The 18,468-nt window shown below is 40.5% G+C and overlaps 1 non-coding gene across 1 annotated transcript; it reads left to right on the forward strand.

The window, feature by feature from the left end:
• The first annotated feature begins 938 nt into the window (after positions 1–938).
• On the forward strand, positions 939–1,025 carry TRNAR-UCU (transfer RNA arginine (anticodon UCU)). The gene is given in 2 exon segments: positions 939–975; positions 990–1,025. It is a non-coding gene; the product is annotated as a tRNA-Arg (tRNA).
• Positions 1,026–18,468: the final 17,443 nt, after the last annotated feature.

The following is an 18,468-nucleotide window of genomic DNA, read 5'->3' on the forward strand; positions in this document are numbered from 1 at the left end:
AAAAAAAAAAAAAAAAAAAACATACAATAGTTTGTTCGCCCTCCCTTTTCTACGCACAGCACTGGTAACCAGAGAGGTCTGCCCTAATATACCTCGCATTACCAGTTGATAGACTTCAGCATGACCAGGGCTGAACAAAAGAACCCCCAGGCAATGTATATGATGTTCAAGTTAGGTTTCAACTACAGTAGGTTGGCGGAGGGCCTTTAGAATTCTGGGTACTGTTGTTTGAGCTGAAGTGCATTCTAGGAAATGTATTAATTCAACTTAAGTACCATTGACATCCTTCCACGAATGTTGCTAAATACACGCCGTAGCCGGAGATCCTGTTAATCTGGAAATATTTACATATTTTCCGTTAGCTCTTCAGCCATTGTAGCTCAAGTCTCAGCACCCGTTGAGCGCAGTACTACATTCAGCCGCAAGATGGTGGGTTTTGCAGGGACCATTACTTATCCGAGAGTTTTAAACGAACAATAGCACTCTTGGTGAAGTTGGTCCGGGGGTTGTAAACAAATAAGAAACGTAAATCATTTACTGATTTAAACTTTGACGTTTGGAAATGCTTGAGCTACGCCACGGGCTGGCGGCAAGAACCTAGCCAGCTTGTGCAAACCAAACGCCGTTAATCAATATAGCAAACATATATACTTCAAAACTATGACATCAGATAGCATAAAAAATGCTAAAAAAAAGGCGAGACAAGGTTACGCAACAAATGGATTTTGGAACTCTGCGTATAGTTTACCTCTCGCAGTGAGTTATGGGCGGACACTTCTGTCTTGATCGGCAACAGATGTTTGTTACTATGTTTCCTGCCATTGCTGCGAGCAATGGCTATATTCTTAGCTCGATTTTATAAACACCAACTTTTCAATAAGATCTATAGCTGGTGTGTTCTCTGTTAAGAAACTCTGTCCAACGATTCTACGTCAGACGGCTCTGTGGCGCAATGGATAGCGCATTGGACTTCTAGGAAATGTGAAGGCATTCAAAGGTTGTGGGTTCGAGTCCCACCAGAGTCGCTTTTTATCAATATTACATTTAAAAAGTGACGCACTGTAACAGGTCTTTACGTTCGCAACTGTAAACTTTTAACAACTTTTTAAAAGTTTGTTGATGATAAAACGTTGCACACATTCGGGGGCTGCTATCCAAGCCGTCTTCGATGAGTTCAGTCCCCGCCCTTTAAACTTACCGGTCGTTGTTGCCATGAATGCAAAAAAAACATTTTACAGCTTGTTAGGAACCTGAGGTACCGCTTCTCTGATTGTACACACAGGCGTGGCAAAAGTTTCTTCCACTTCGGGACCAAGAGAACAACAATGCACGGTGGGTTTCGTTGGGCAACTCGTGCAATACGTTATCACTGCCTGCAGCAGAGCCGTGTGGGGGACACTGGATGAAGTGGCGGGCGCCCGGAGGAGAGTGTTTAACTAGGAAGTGGAGATTTTCTTGAGAAACAGGAGGGTTGTACTTGTACCCTGGCCTGATATGATCCATGTAAAGCGGGGACATGGGGCACAGCAAGGCAACATCTGTAACGTGGAGGTATATGAACAGCACAGCTGCATCGTTGTTTCAGCAAAGCTGTGGAGTGGAGGCTTCGTTACATATACACTCTTTGTTTTTTTGCATATTGTATATAGCGCGAACTCGACCCGAAGGTATTGGAGCGCTTTACATGAGCACCGTATTTACATTACATATTCAGGCATGGGGAGATTAAGTGATTTGCCCAGAATCACAGGATGTGGACGCAGGGTCGGCTCTAGGCTCATGGCGGCCCTGGGCAGGGAGCGTTGGTAGGGGGCAGGGCCGGACTGGGAACCAGGACCGGCCCTGGCAAAGTGCTCGGCCGGCCCCCCTCCCCCCCTCCGGGAGGAGAGGGGAGGGGGGAGAGGTGCGACCGCGCTCTGTGACAGGGCCGGTTTTCGGCCGTTTTTGTTACAGGGCCGTTTTTGCAGCATAACGGCCCTGTAACAAAAACGGCCCCCGGGGGCCCAAAACCGGCCCCCAACCATGCGGCCCACCGGGGAATTTCCCGGTGCCCTCAACGGCCAGTCCGGGCCTGGTAGGGGGCCCCGGAAGTGGGGGTCTGGGCAGGGCCCCGGAAGAGGGGGGAGTCAGGGTGTTTGGAAGTGGAACAGAGCCGGAGGCCGCCAAATCCCTGCCAGGGGCCGCCACGCAAATATGTATCCATCTTCAGAGGATTATTATATTAAGGATATATATCGGCGTGGCGGCCCCAGGGGTTTGGCGGCCCTGTGCAGGTGCACAGCTTGCACATGCCTAAGGCTGCCCCTGGTGGACGCGACCTTGAGGTTCGAACCCTAGTTTCTAGCACCAGCGTCAGGCGTTTATGCCGAGCTACTTGTCGAGGGAGAAAGAGAGGGTATGTGTGGGGGGAGCTTGAGATACAGCCCAGAAGTGCGCCTACTTTATTAACTGCAAGCAGGCGCGCAACACCCATTTGGCTCACAGGGCTTCAGCCCCCCCTCGTGTGTGTCAGCCCGGGCTGACACAGCTTTGCGGGCTGGCGACGATCTAATTGCAGCCGCACCCGAGTACTTAACAGGTCTTTAAAAGACCATTTACTTGTAAATTAGGCTTTTGTTATGTTTTCACCCCTTCTTACAGACACTCTGCCTATGGTTGTTAGAATTAGCCCCCCCCTGGAATATTTTTCAGCCCCCCCTCCGAAATGTGGCTCTAGTTGCCGGCCTGACTGCAAGTATCACACGAGTGCACCCCTCTCTGAGGAATGTTTAACGAGGGAGGGTAGAGACACAGGCCCGGACTGGCCGTAGCGGACACCGGGCAAACCCCCGGTGCGCCGCACGGGTGGGGCTGCTTTTGGGCTCCTGGGGGCCGATTTTGTTACAGGGCCGTTTTTGCAGCATAGCTGCAAAATCGGCCCTGTAACAAAATCGTCCGAAACCGGCCCTGGCAGCGAGCTCGGCGGCACCTCCAACCCCCGGAGAGAGGGGTGGGGAGGGCGGCCGAGCACTTTGCCAGGGCCGGTTTTAGTTCCCAGTCCGGCCCTGTAGAGACAAGCAGGGTTTGAAAGGTGCTGCTGGAGAGAAAGAGTGTTGCTGTGGTGGAGCATTGAACTGGCTCCCCTTCCTGTACTAGCCCGATATGAACAGGGAACAAACAGCAAAATACACAAATTGAGGAGCACAAAGAGTTCAGAGAGTCTAAGGAAATCTTTTTCTTAAAAATCACAAAGCTTATACATTACTTGGAATAGAACGTGTGACAGAAAATCACTTCTAGCAATCATATAATAACCAGATTTCTTTCACATTTGGATTGTTTTTTCATCATCTTTATTTATAAAGTGCTCTAGTATTCCGATAAAACAAGATGACATGTTCATGGTGAAAACAGCCTAAGCGTTCCGTCCCTATTCACATGAGGCTTCTTCAGACGACGCTCAATATTACGGAAGGTTCTAGAGTTGGGTTTTTCGGTTGACCCAGAAGAGAGAGCACGATTAGAACGATTGGGACAGACAGTGTGCTGGTGGAATTTAGACCATAACCGTTACTGTGTTGGGAACAAATAGCCACTGCAAACTGAGAGGAAAAACAGGGAACAGCCTCTGCAAACGGAGAGAAAACACAGGTAGCAGCCCAAACAAACGGATAGGAAGCTGGGAGCAGGCCCCGCAAACTGAGAGGAAACACAAGGAGCAGCCTATGTAAACGTAGGACACACAGGAAGCAGCCCATGCAAACGTAGGACACACAGGAAGGAGCCCCTGCAAATGGAGACAAAACACTGGGAGCAGTCGTTGCAAATAGATACGAAACAGGGACACTCCATTCAATGCCACCTCTGACCCTGCTTGTAGGCAGGTCTCTCCCCACGCTGCCGCACTGCTCTGCCTGCCTTTGCCTGCATTGTTTGCCTAAAGTTGTATTATTCCTCTGTGCCTAAAGTGCTTTTCTTGCCTAAACTTGTTTTATTCCTCTGTGCCTAAACTTGTTTTTCTTGCCTAAACTTGTTTTTCCTTCCTGTGCCCAGTACTCCCGTGGCCCCCCGCCGTCCCTCACCCGTTTTTCCCGCCGCTGCGTCCTTGCGGCCCAGCCCCCTGCACTCCAATTCGCTGCCCCACTCCCGACTCCTAACTGCTCCTCCCTCCCACATCCCCTCATATGGAGGCCGCGCAGTGGCCGCATAGTGGACGCGCACAGTGTCCGCGCCGCTGGTGTGCCACTAGCACGCCTAAGGCAAGCCCGTCTGCGCCCATCCGCAATTGGACCGTGTCCAGTGCCAGGACCCCTGGCCCCCGCAAACGCTTAGACACCCGCCTCCGCTACGACTCCAGCGCTCTCCATGCACTCAATGCCGGATGATCATGTACCTGCTGCCTGGGTGCCCCGAAGCGCACCCAAGGACCCTTCTCCTGTGGAACTGCAGCTTCACCAGCATCCTGCCCGCCAACCCACCAACCAAAGAACTCACCTACCTGAGATGCATCCGTCTCAACACCCACTCCACACGCAAACATGCAGTTGAACTCTGGGACCTACTGGACTTCAACACCCCAGACGTCACCTTCTTAAAGGAGTCAGCACCGGACATCGTCATAGCGATCCCGGAAGGTTACAAGATCACCCGCAAGGACCGCACCAACGGAGTAGGAGGAAGAATCGCCATCATCGACAGGAACATTTTCAAAATCTCTACAAATACAGACGACACCCTCAGCACCGCCAAACACCTGCACTTCCAGATCCAACACCACCCTCAGAGGAACCCTCATCTACAGACCCCCCGGACCCTGACCACAGTTCAGCGACTCCATCGCCGACTTCGTCAGCACACACGCCCTCGCCTCCATGGACTACATCCTCCTCGGGGACCTGAACTTCCACCTCGAGAACAACAACGACTCCAACTCTTCCATCCTGATCGACAACCTTGCCAAATTTGGACTCAGCCAACTCGTCACAACACCTACCAACTCCGAAAGTCACACGCTTGACCCCATCTTCACCGCAAGCCCCCACGTCTCCTTCAACCACACCACCAAACTCCACTGGGCCAACCATCGCTGCATCCACTTCACCTTCTGGAAACCCACCACGCACCACTGCACTCAACAGATCCCCCGCCACTGCTGGAACAAAGTCACAGAAGACCAGTTAACCTTCCCCACCCTCGCCCGGAGCCCACCCGCAGACCTGACCAACCCCAACGCTTCGCACGCAACCTCAGACAGTGGATCGACAACTGCGCCAACACCCTTGCCCCGCTCAAGAAACCCTCCAACAGCCACACCAGAAAGAAAGCAAGCTGGTTCTCTGAAGACCTCCAGACCTCCAAGCAAACCTGCAGAAAGCTAGAGAAGAACTGGATACGCAAACGAACACCGGAAAGCTACACAGTCCACAAGAACGCTACCCGCAGACACCACCACCTCATCAGATCCGCCAAACGGGCCTCCTTTAAAGACCACCTAGACAACAACGCACACAACAGCAAAGAGCTCTTCAACATCGTGAAAGAACTCTCCAACCCCAGCTCCAACACCAACGACATCCCACCATCGCAAGACCTGTGCGACTCGCTGGCCACCAACTTCCACCGTAAGATCACAGACATCCATGACATCTTCAACGCCACGACCACCCCGGCAACCACCGAGATCCCCCGCCCCCACGACCACCACCCGCACCAACAGCCTGATCTCCTGGACCAACATTAATGACGACGACACCATCAAGATCATGAACTCCGTCCACTCCGGATCCCCGTCAGACCCATGCCCACACCACATCTTCAACAAAGCTAGCACCACCATCGCACCCCATCTCCGGAAAGCCATCAACATCTCCTTCGAGACAGCAACCTTCCCGAAGAGCTGGTGTTGTAAATGAATCTATGACCCTAGTGTAAATGTTCCAGATTCATGCCCTTATATAGGTATACATTATCCAATCCTTATATAGGCATAGAAATCATTACCATATTTAGACTGAGCCTATGCAGCCCAAATACGGCATGGCTACTTCCACTAATTTTCAAGAATCAACAACGATTTCTTAGAAAAACCCGCCTTCAGCAGCCAGGGACCTCCCCTTGCCTGAATACTAATGTATCTAGGAAATCATGGAGTTTTCGAGGAACTAAGTCTTTGATGACGTTATTAAGTCCAATCACACGTCAAACTAGGCACCTTCAAAGTATAAATATGCCTAGATTTGCCCAGACAAACACACAGTGGTTTGGAGCATGTCGACTAACTACTTGCCCGACGCCCTGCAGCAGCAAGTGCCGAAGGAAGCCGACCCTCCAGCTGACTCACTGAGAGACGCTGTCTTTTCTCCTGCCGAGAAATCCAGCTCCAGTGTTTCCAGGTTACCCTTGCGGGGTGCGAGGAAATCGAGTCCTGAGAGAGAGATACAAGACCTCCTTCATTCTAAATCAAGGTACGGAGCTGCTTAGACCCTTAGAGAATTCTTGGATAGATTCTTGGCAGAGAAATACTAAACTTAAGCTACTCCTCACTTACTCCTTCCCTCGTACTAGACTTAGGTTAGGTACACCGGGGTAGGCGTATTTTAGAAGGAATGTATGACACTACAGTGCATGCTTTTACAACGCATGACTTTACAACGCATTTTTTACAACGCAAATACCATTACAACGAAAGTTTATACAACGCATACCATTACAACGCAAAGTAATTTAAAAGATAGAAAAGTGCCATTACAACGAAAATCAATACAACGCATACCATTATAAAGCAAACATTTTTTTTTTTTAAATAATTTAGAAAAATACCTCATAGGACGGGATGCAGGGAAAATAGGGGTTTTGGGTAGGGGAAGTGTATTAAAATGTGGTAAGGAACTGAACATATATTTTCTTTAAACGAGCATCTTAAAAAAATTAATACACGGGTATTACATTAAATACTCGATTTTTACACAAGTAACAAACAAAATTAATGTTTAAATAATTTAGTAAAATAGCTCCTGGGACGGGATGCAGGAAAAATAGGGGTTTTAGGTGGGGAAGTGTATTAAAATGTGGTATGAAACGGAACATATATTTTTATAAAAACGAGCATCTTTTAAAAATTAATACTCGGGTATTAAATTAAATACTCAAAAATTACACAAGTAAAAAACAAAATATATATTAAAATAATTTTTGAAATACCTCCTGGGACAGGATGCAGAGAAAATAGGGGTTTAGGGTTGGGAAGTGTACTAAAAAGAGGAAAGAAACTAAACACATATTTTTTCAAAAACGAGCATCTGAACAAAATAAATACTCGAGTATTAAATTAAATACTCGAGTAATACACTTGTAACAAATAATATTAAAAATGAAAAATAAATAATTTTTCAATATATAATAATTAGAAAGCAACATAAATCAATCACATTCAGGGAAATAATCAGTAAAACAGTTCCTAGCACATAAACATAGCCGCCATTTTAAAAAAGAAGGTAAAATCAAGTCCTACTACTCTTTTCATGACCCGAACACCAAGCCACAGAAAACAAAATGGAGGAGTAAACACTATTTTATCGATAAAACAGTCACTTTTAAATATTGCATTTAAAATATAAGTTCAAACATCAAACGAATCGAAAAAAACCATATTAAAACTGTACTTTTCTCAAAATTTATGGCGACACCCACAAAAACGTATAAATACTAGTAAGACACCATTTTGAAGCCAGTAGTGAATTGACTACCAGAGAGAGCAGATGGATTTTCCTGACACTTCTACGTTTATCAAGCCACAACAACTCGACAAAAACAATACATCGACACGCCAATAATCAAGTAAGTATAAGTAATAGCAAATAAATACATAGCTTAATTGTGAATAATTCAGAATTTAAAAAAAAATAATAATTGCATTTTTCAGTTTTCAACATATTTGAAAATCGATTCAACAAAATTGAAAAAAAATATTTAAGTGGCGAAAATAGTTGTAAGTACATTTATAAAATATAATATATTATTCATGTATTTATAAAACCTTAACATGCAATAATGTGTAAATAAATCTTTTGAATCTACAAAATGTAACACATTTATAGTTTTCAAAAAAATGAATTAATGTCTAAAACATGAAAAAATATTTAGTAAGCTAAATAGTTTAATATTTTTGATTTTTCAGCTTACTAAATCTTTTTATGAAAAGAAAGCATTTGAAACTAAAAAGATTGAAGACAGAACACGAACAACTTTTAACAACTTCTTTTTCAAAGGTAAACAAACTAAACTGTGAAGCAGTAAATCATTTAAAAAATAAATGTTTACACAAAACTGATTTCAATGTTTACTAAACAAATTTTAAAACAGCATAAAAACAATAAAATCAAAAAAGATGAAGAAAAAAAATTAAATTCAATTTTAAATGACATTTTAAAACCTCAGAATATGCATGTTCTCACGTTAATTTTTTTTCTCCTAAAAAAGGAGTTTTAGAGAATCGAAACTAAACATTTGTTTAACTCCTACCTCCCAAAACAGATGAATAGAAAGAAAAAGAAACTTGGGAAAGAGAACCGAATCACCATCTGAAAACCATCCTATCCCAAAAAGCCAAACCATCCACAAAACAACTAAGTTAAAATAAAGGTAAATTTAAAAGAAAAATATACAAAGTGATTATTTAACCTCTTTTACATCCTGAAACAGTGACCTCTCCAAAAAAATCACACAAAACTAACATTTTCTTTTTTAAATTTCAAACAGCTTAACAAAACCAAACAACATCAAAGCACAAAGATCGTCTAAGACCCAAGAGATATTAAAATAAGGTAAGTGAAGAGTAATGCAAGTGCATTAAATATTTTTACAACTCCAGAGAGGCAAAAATATAGAAATAAGTGGATAAAGCAGCAGAAAAAGTTTGTAATGTAACTTGACAGAAATGTAGCATTAAGGAAAATGCAGGATAAAGCAGCAGAAAAACGTTCTATTCAAATATCAGTAAAGTGTTGATGTTGAATAAGACTAGATTTATTAAAAGTTATTCTAACTCAAAAGTGGTTATGTTGAAATAAACTGATGAAAGTGCATTTGAGTGACAAATGTCAGAAAAACCATATAGCAACGAAAACATTTCTAAAAACATGACATATAAATTTTAAACAAACAAATAAATATGACTTTAACTCCTATTTCCTAACACAGATACCTTCAAACAAAAACCATCATCAAAAGAAAAAAAATCAAAGACATCAGAGGACCATCTTGGTGACCATCTTCGTCAAATTAAGAAAGCATCCACAAATCGTCAAACTTTTTAAGAAAGGTAAAAACAAATGAAAAGTGAACAGAGATATCAATTAAACACATTTTATTCCTCTTAGAGTTAGCACTCAAAAAATAATGGACACAAAACTAACATTTTCTTTTTTTATATTTTAAACAGGTCAACATATTAATAAATCATCATTGCAAAAAGAAGGCCAACAAACAACATATTCTGGAAGAGCCATCCAAACAAATATAAAGGTAAACAAAATAAACACTATTTAATAATATTAAATAATATTAATGTTAAAATAAGTATTCTAACTCTTGGGAGATGTTGAAGAAGGGTAAGTGTTTGAAAATGTAGAGGTGAAAAATACTATTTTAACACCAGGCAGATGTAGCAGTAGGGTAAGTGTTGGATAGTGTTGAGGTTAAAATTACTATTCTGACACCAGGGAGGTGTAGAAGTAGGGTACGTTTAGAATAGTGTAAAGGTTAAAATTACTATTCTGACTCCAGGTGGGTGTAGAAGTAGGGTAAGTGTTGGATAGTGAAGAGGTTAAAAATACTATTCTAACTCCAGGGAGGTGTTGAAGTAGGGTAAGTGTTGGATAGTGTAGGGGTACAAATTACTATTCTAACTCCAGGGAGGTGTAGCAGTAGGGTAAGTGTTGGATAGTGTATCGGTAGAAATTACTATTCTAACTCCAGGGAGGTGTAAAAGTAGGGTAAGTGTTGGATAGTGTAGAGGTTAAAATTACTATTCTAACTCCAGGGAGGTGTTGAGGTAGGGTAAGTGTCGGATAGTGTAGGGATAAAAATTATAATTCTAACTCTAGGGTGGTGTAGCAGTAGGGTAAGTGTTGGATAGTGTAGGGATAAAAATTACTATTCTAACTCCAGTGAGGTGTAGCAGTAGGGTTAGTGTTGGATAGTGTAGAGGTTAAAATTACTATTCTAACTCCAGGAATGTGTAGCAGTAGGATAAGTGTTGGATAGTGTAGAGGTAAAAAATACTATTCTAACTCCAGTGAGGTGTAGCAGTAGGGTAAATGTTGGATAGTGTAGAGGTAAAAATTACTATTCTAACTCAAGGGAGGTGTAGCAGTAAGGTAAGTGTTGGATAGTGTAGGATAAAAAATGTATATTCTAACTCCAGGGAGGAGTAGCAGTAGGGTAAGTGTTGGATAGTGTAGGTGTAGAAATTACTATTCTAACACCAGGGTGGTGTAGCAGTAGGGTAAGCCTTAGATAGTGTAGGGGTAAAAATTACTATTCTAACACCAGGGAGATGTAGCAGTTGGGTAAGTGCTGGATAGTGTAGGGATAAAAATCACTATTCTAACACCAGGGAGGTGTAGCATTAGGGTAAGTGTTGGATAGTGTAGATGTTAAAATTAATATTCTAACTCAAGCAAGGTGTAAAAGTAGGGTATGTGTTTGATAGTGTAGGGGTAACAAATACTATTCAAACACCAGGGGGGTGTAGCAGAAGAGTAAGTGTTTGATAGTGTAGGGGTAAAAATTGCTATTCTAACTCCAGGGAGGTGTAGCAGTTGTGTAATTGTTAGATAGTGTAGAAGATAAAATTAATAATCTAACTCCAAGGAGGTGTAAAAGTAGGGTAAGTGTTGGGTAGAGTAGAAGTTACAATTACTATTCTAACTCCTGGGAGGTGTAAAAGTAGGGTAAGTGATGGATAGTGTAGAGCAGTGGTTCTCAAACTTTTGACTCCTGAGGACCCCCATTGATTCACCACTGGAAGCCGGGAACCCCCAAGCAATTTGTATGAGTTAAATTTCGAAATTAAAACAGTAATTCGAAAAAAAACACACGTGTGCACAGAAAACAAATACTCAAAGTACTAAGGATTTTGGAGCCAGATGTACGACCATTTCATTTAGCGCCTCGCAATTGGCGACACATTGCGAGTGGCAAATTGCGAGTTGCTAAATGAAATGTACAAGTGTGTTTAACACTGTTTGGGATTCCCAATGGGGTCGCAAATTGCGAGGTTCATTAATATTAATGAGCCTCTCGCAATTTGCGAGCCCATTGGGAATGCCAGCGCTCCCAGGTATGGTGGCCTGCTGGGCTCTGCAGGCCACCATGTCTCGGACTGCTTTTAAATAAAGTAGTTTAAAAAAAATGCAGCCTGTTTACCATGCATTTAAAATAAAAAAGAAAATGAAACATTTTTGTTTCATTTTCTAAGGGCAGGCAGAGGTCCCTGGGACCACTTCCTGCCCTTAAAAAATTATTTTGCATGCATTTGCAAAGAGGAAGGGGTCCCCTGGGGACCCCTTCCCATTTGCAAATGCATTACCATCTACTTGAAGTAGGTGGTAATTGCGACTGTTTTGTGACCACAAAACATTTGTACATGGTTTTGAGACTCCCTATTTGGAAGGGAATGCCCCTTCCAAATAGCAAGTTGCAAAACCTAGTTAGCGAGTTTCAAACAAATTGCGACTCGCGAAATAGGCTTTGTACATGGCTCAATAGGTTTTTGCATGCATAAACGGGTTCGCAAACCCGTTCGCGCATATAAAAACAGATCGTACATCTGGCACTTTGTATTTTATATTGAAGTAATAGTCCCTCTGTCACATGCATTTCATTTGTTTTATAGCATCTCTCATACCATTGTAGGATGTCAGAGCACTTTACATCTCACACATAGAGAGACATTGAATCATACATGTAAATCAGTGTGTATATAAAATGTTTAAAGAGTACTTGGTCTGGAAAAGCAGAAACTCAGGATTCAGAACATAACACAGTGGCTAGCACTGACTTTAATAATAATAATAATAATAATAATAATAATAATAATAATAATAATAATAATAATAATAATAATAGGGAAGCTTGTAGAGCGCCTGGTTACACACATCGGCGTGTCCCCACGCTATAGTGAATGGAAACAGCATTGACGCAGCAGTCTACATAGCCAGTCTACTGCACAAATAGATGGGTTTTAAGTTTACCCCTAAACTTCGACTCTAGCGGTTCGAGGCGCAGTTCCATCGGGAGCTTATTCCAGCTTCTGGCTGCCAGAAATCGGAAAGACCTGCCCCCCATGCGCGCCCTTTTTACTTTGGGAACTACCAGAAGACCGGAGCCAGAAGATCTTAGGGCCCAAGGGGGCTTATACAGAGTAACAAGGCTCTGTAACGGCTCCGGTGCTTTGCCACCAATAATCCGGTGGCATGTGCACAGGGCCTTGAACTCGATTCTACTGCTCACTGGAAACCGGTGAAGTGCCTGCAATGCGGCCTTTGAGGCCGATCTTCTAGGCAGCCTCAGAACCAGACGGGCAGCAGCATTTTGTATCACCTGTAGGCGATCAAGGCTCCTCACCGTAGTACCCAGATAAAGGAGATTACCATAATCCAGTCGAGCGGTGACAAGGGCATTCACCAGTGTCCGTCTAGCCTCCTTTGGAAGGAGTTTCATGACCTTCCGAAGGCTTTTCAGGACACCAAAGCACACCCCCACCCCCACTTTAACATTACAAATTCATTTCCACCCAAATACATGTTTTTAGCAGCATCAGGATAATGAATAACTGGGAAAAAATATAAGTTAATAACTGGTACCACGCAGTTTGCAAGCAGCTCTTTGATGACAGTTTATAGGTCCCTCTGCTAGATTATGATTGTCACTTATGAAGTGCACAGTAACAAAAGAATTTCTGTGACAAAAGCAGTAACCACAAACCTATGCACATAAAATACTGGTTTTTAAGATGCATGATACACGTTCTTTGCAGTAGGAACATTAACCCTCTGTGCTATATTAGTTCAATCAAAGCTGCCACTGAACAAAACTCTCCTCAGCTCCAGCAGGTACATTCATCACTGGCATTCTCTTGATACTTTTATTGTTGCTGGAAGGCAGCTAATTATACAAGAAAGTTTCTGTGCTTTTAAAACTGTTGCCTACGGACCCCCTGGTAATGTGTCACGGACCCCTGGGGTTCCGCGGACCACAGTTTGGGAAACACTGGTGTAGAGCTTAAAAATTCTATTCCAACTCCAGGGAGGTGTAAAAGTAGGGTAAGTGTTGGATAGTGTAGAGGTTAAAATTACTATTCTAACTCCAGGGAGGTGTTGAAGTAGAGTAAGTGTTGGATAGTGTAGGGGTAACAATTACTATTCTAACACCAGAGAGCTGTTGAAGTAGAGTAAGTGTTGAATAGTGTAGGGGTAAAAATTACTATTCTAACTCCAGGAAGGTGTAGCAGTAGGGTAAGTGTTGGATACTGTAGAGGTTTAAATTACTATTCAAACTTCAGGGAGGTGTAAAATTAGGGCAAGTGTAGGATAGTGTTGAGGTTAAAATTACTATTCTAACTCCAGGGAGGACTTTAAGTAGAGTAAGGTTTTGAAAGTGTACTCTTTAAAAGCAAAAACATATTTTTCAAATTGTTTTTTTTTTCATTTCAGATAATGTCAGCAGATACAACAGCCAAGTACATCAGGTCAAACAAAGGAAACAGACAGTTAAAACATGCTGGGTACATATATTGCAAGGAGAGAATCACTGAACCAAGAAGACATTGGAGGTGCGTGCAATATTACTCAAGCCATTGCAAAGGCAGAGCGTGTACAGAGTTATTAAAACATCAGACCATAACCACTCTGCCTCTGCAATGGACATTGAAGTTAGAGAAACAATAAATGAAATGAAGGATATTGCAAACACCTCCAATGACACTTTTGGTTCAATTTTAAGGGAGGTTGCTCAGCAAGTCCCTAGTCATGTAGCTAGCAGTATGCCAATAATACCTAATCTGAGAAGAATAATTCAAGGAAAAAAACAGGCAAGTAACCCACAGAGAACTACTCCACAAACTTTTTCTGATATTCACATTCCTCCTGAACTCTCTGTATCTATTTCTAACTAACCTTTCCTCATGCACGATAACCAAAACCCTCTAAAACGTATACTTATCTTCAGTACACCCCGTAACCTTGTCAAATTAGAGAATAGTGAAATATGGATGATGGATGAGACATTTAAAAGCATGCCCCATCCATTCACTCAAATTTACACTATTCATGCAAACATTAACAACAATGTAGTCCCCTTAGTGTACAGTTTGCTACCGGACAAACAATCCACAAGCTACACTGAACTTTTGACAGTGATTAAATCGAAAACTTCCATCAAAAGTCCTAGGAAAATAATTATCGATTTTGAATTTGCAATGATAAATGTAATTACAAAAACCTACATGGATACCCAAATTCAGGGATGTTTTTTCCATTTTTCCCAGGCATTTTGGCGTAAATTACACTTTGCTTTGTTCCTCCTGAAAGTGTAGATGAATACTACACTGCAATTACAGAATCTTAATTTTATACACAAAACGAGGAAAAATTGGCACCCTTACTAAATTATTTTGAGGACACATGGATTGGGCATCTAAGCAGGTCAGGTCGCAGGAGGAAACCACGTTTGCATGTGGAGTGGTGGAACTGCTACACGAGCTGCTTAGAAGGAGAAGCAAAGACAAACAAGGCCATAATGGGATGACATAACTCTTTCAATCATACAATTTGTAAACATCACCCTAACTTTTATACTTTTTTGGAAACTTTGAGGGAGGAGCAAAATTTCCAAGAAATGAGAATTTCACAAGCATTAACTGGTAGTCTAAATCTACGCATCTCTAGAAAATTGAAAGAAATGTCTGAGAGACTATTGCGTACCTTACAACAATTTTCGTTGTGTGTGGCTTTACACTAACTAGATAATGTGGCTCACATACTACATTATTAACTCTAACTACAACATTACTTTCCTGTTTTGCCCTAAATTCATTAAACATTTCAATTCAATTGGCTTTTTTTTACAAAACATTTTTTAATATTTTAAAGTCGGGTCACCTTACCTTAGATGTCTTCTTTCTTTTCATTTTTTTATTTGTAAATACCAAAGAAATCAATTTTTTCTGGTAATCCATCACCATATCCACTCCAGTGCAAGAAAAAGGAAATCTTTTTTTTCTTCTTTTGCAAAAAGCATTTCCCATAATGTCAAAATTGAAAAAAATCCATTTTTTATAGACGGTAATCCAATCAAAATGTGTAGAACCTGGTCAAAAAAAGATCGAATCACATTTTTCAAAACGATAAACCAAACCAAATCCAATATTTCTTTCTTTTTGCGAAGACCACCTCCAAATCAAAAATCAATCCATCTTCTTTGTTGTGTTTCAATACGATTTAAAAAAAAAAAATCCAACGATTCTTCTTTGAAATCCACTACTGAAAAGATCCCATTAAATAATCCTTTTTTAAAAAAAATACTCCTTAATAAATCCAATACTTCGCAATCGATCATTCCATCTCTTTTCGAAATCCACCACCAAATTTAAAATCGATCCATCGTCTTACTTCTGTTTCAAATCCATTTAAAAAAAACACAATCTAACGATTCTTTTTTCAAATCCACGACTCAAAAGATTCCCTTTAAAAAATCCATTATTGCAAACATATACTCCAAATTTTTTCTAAAACATCGCATTCGATATTCTTCTGGATCTGGTTTTTCCAACACATTATTTAAGTTCAAATAAACATTTTATATACATTTTTATACTGTACTTTGATAATAATTTTCTTTTTTTCAATTACATTTACATAGTTATAAATAAAAACAGGTGACCCGACAACGGCATACTCTATCTACACGATCAGCGACATGCAAAATGGTGACAATATCATAAAAACTAAAATATACTATACCTCCCTATTCTCTCCTTGCAATATATATACTTTAAAGCATCAAACTGATTAAAAAGTAATATAAAAAAGTTTCCTACCTGAGCGCAGATCTGCTTGCTGCTGCATTGTCCATCGATGCTCCTCAAAATGGCCGCGATCAAGCACGTGTAAGTCACCCGGAGCAATAATGATTAAAAAAGGACTATTTTTTTATGTTTTACATTATTATACATAAAAGTTATTAAAAATACATTTTTATATGTAATACATACATATGTTATTACATGAAAAATAGTTTAAAAATGTAATAAATTATTCTCTATTTTTTTACTTATTTTCTAAATAAAATACATTAAACAAATGAGCATTCCGTAGTTATTATTATTAATATATGTTTATTCTAAGTCAATAAATTATGTTAGGTTTTTGATATTATTTTAAAAATGTACTTACCTCTATACTTGTTCCATTTGCTTCTGATCTGTCCCACATCAATCTTAAAATGAACATGAAAAAGAGGTCCGCTGCTAACCTAATGCCGGCTATGGAAATAAATGAAGGACAATTCTTCTCATTGAACTCAATAGTAAAGCGTGTGAAAATAAAAACTATATTTTATAATTAATTATTAAAGAATACTAGTCTATCTAAAATATTTTTATAAAAATCAAATTTTCATCTTTTAACATAAAAAATATTTATACATTTATTTATTAATAAAACAATTTTAAATGAAAAATGTAACTTTTTTATATCATTTAATATTATTAATTTTAGAAACATTAAAAAAACATTTAAAAAAAATAAATAACCATTTAGCAATTAAGTCAAATTTTAAAGTAATTTGGAGTATTATTTATAAATTTAAAATAATATAATAGTTTCAAACAAATTTAAATATATTTTTAAAGTATTAAATTATTTTCAAAAAATACTTCTAAAAATACTGTAACATTTTTAAACTACTATGTTTAAAAAAAAAGCACGAGTATTATTTGTAAACAGTATATTAAAATAAAATGTCAATGGTGTTCATTTTTAAAAAATATTCTTAAAATTTATTTTTCTAGAAAAATATTTTTTTTAAATTTGTTTAAAATATTAATATTGTTTTTTACTAGATTAATACAATTAACATTACATGAGTATTAAATTATTAAAAACAACTTTTTTTGTATTACTTTTTTAATCATTATAATTAATGTAAAATAAATAATTATAATAATTAATAATTTTAAGGATAATAATTATTAAAAAATACTTACGTTGTAATAACATGCGTTGTAATAGCATCTACGTTGTAATTGCATGCAATGTAATAACATGCGTTGTAAAGGCACTTACGTTGTAATGGAATAATTGTAAAGGTACTGCGTTGTAACAGTTGCATTGTAATGGATGTTTCCCTTTTAGAAGCACCAGGTGAGTACTTTAAGTCATTATTTTATCACTGTATGTATTTTATATGTTTTAAGCAATTTATGGCTTAGAAACCATATCATGCTTCTACAGTACTACTTTATAATACTTTTCGTATTATATGCCCTGTACTTTATAACCAGTATTACGATTGTAGCAGTACATTTCTTATGCTTGAGAAGGAAGACTGTTACTTTTTATTGAAAATGCCCATCTCTCTATTTTCTCAGCACCTCTGGTGAAACGAAGCATGCACGATTGACTGAGTAAAATAGCTATCTATTGTTTCCGTGACTCTAGAGATTGATTTCTTATTCTTGGGAAACAAAGTTGTCATGTTTATGTGGTTGTCAGAAACTAATCCCTTCTTGGTTATTCGAGAAAGTTTCTAGTGACCTCTGAGCTAGCTGGCACTCACAATAAAGTCTAATACATGCTACAGAGACCTAGTCGACCTCAGTCCTACGTCTAAACTGCAGTATATATTATTCCAATGTACTGAGCCTACTGGGAATATAGGAACTACACTACACTGGAAGCCCGCCGAGATCAACGCCCGACTGAAGAAACCCAAGGCAGACCCCAAGGACCTCAAAAACTTACGACCCATCGCCCTGCTCCCGTTCCCGGCAAAGGTCATCGAGAAGGCCGTAAACAAATAACTGACCAGATTCCTCGAGGAGAACAGCATCCTGGACCCGTCCCAGTCAAGGTTCCGCAGGAACCACAGCACCAAAACTGCACTCATCGCTGCCTCCGACATCAGGACCCTGCTAGACAACGGAGAAACCACGGCCCTCATCCTCCTGGACCTGTCAGCCGCCTTCGACACGGTCTGCCACCGCACACTACGAACACGCCTCCACGACGCGGGGATCCAAGAGAAGGCCCTGGACTGGACCACCTCCTTCCTCCCTGGCAGAACACAGTGCGTCCGCCTCCCCCCTTCCGCTCCAAAGCCACAAGATCATCTGCGGCGTACCACAGGGCTCATCCCTCAGCCTAACGCAGCTCAACATCTACATGGCACCGCTCGCCCACGTCGCCCGACTGCACGACCTCAACATCA

Source organism: Lissotriton vulgaris, chromosome 12, assembly GCF_964263255.1.
Source record: "Lissotriton vulgaris chromosome 12, aLisVul1.2, whole genome shotgun sequence".
Classification (NCBI taxonomy): Eukaryota; Metazoa; Chordata; class Amphibia; order Caudata; family Salamandridae; genus Lissotriton; species Lissotriton vulgaris.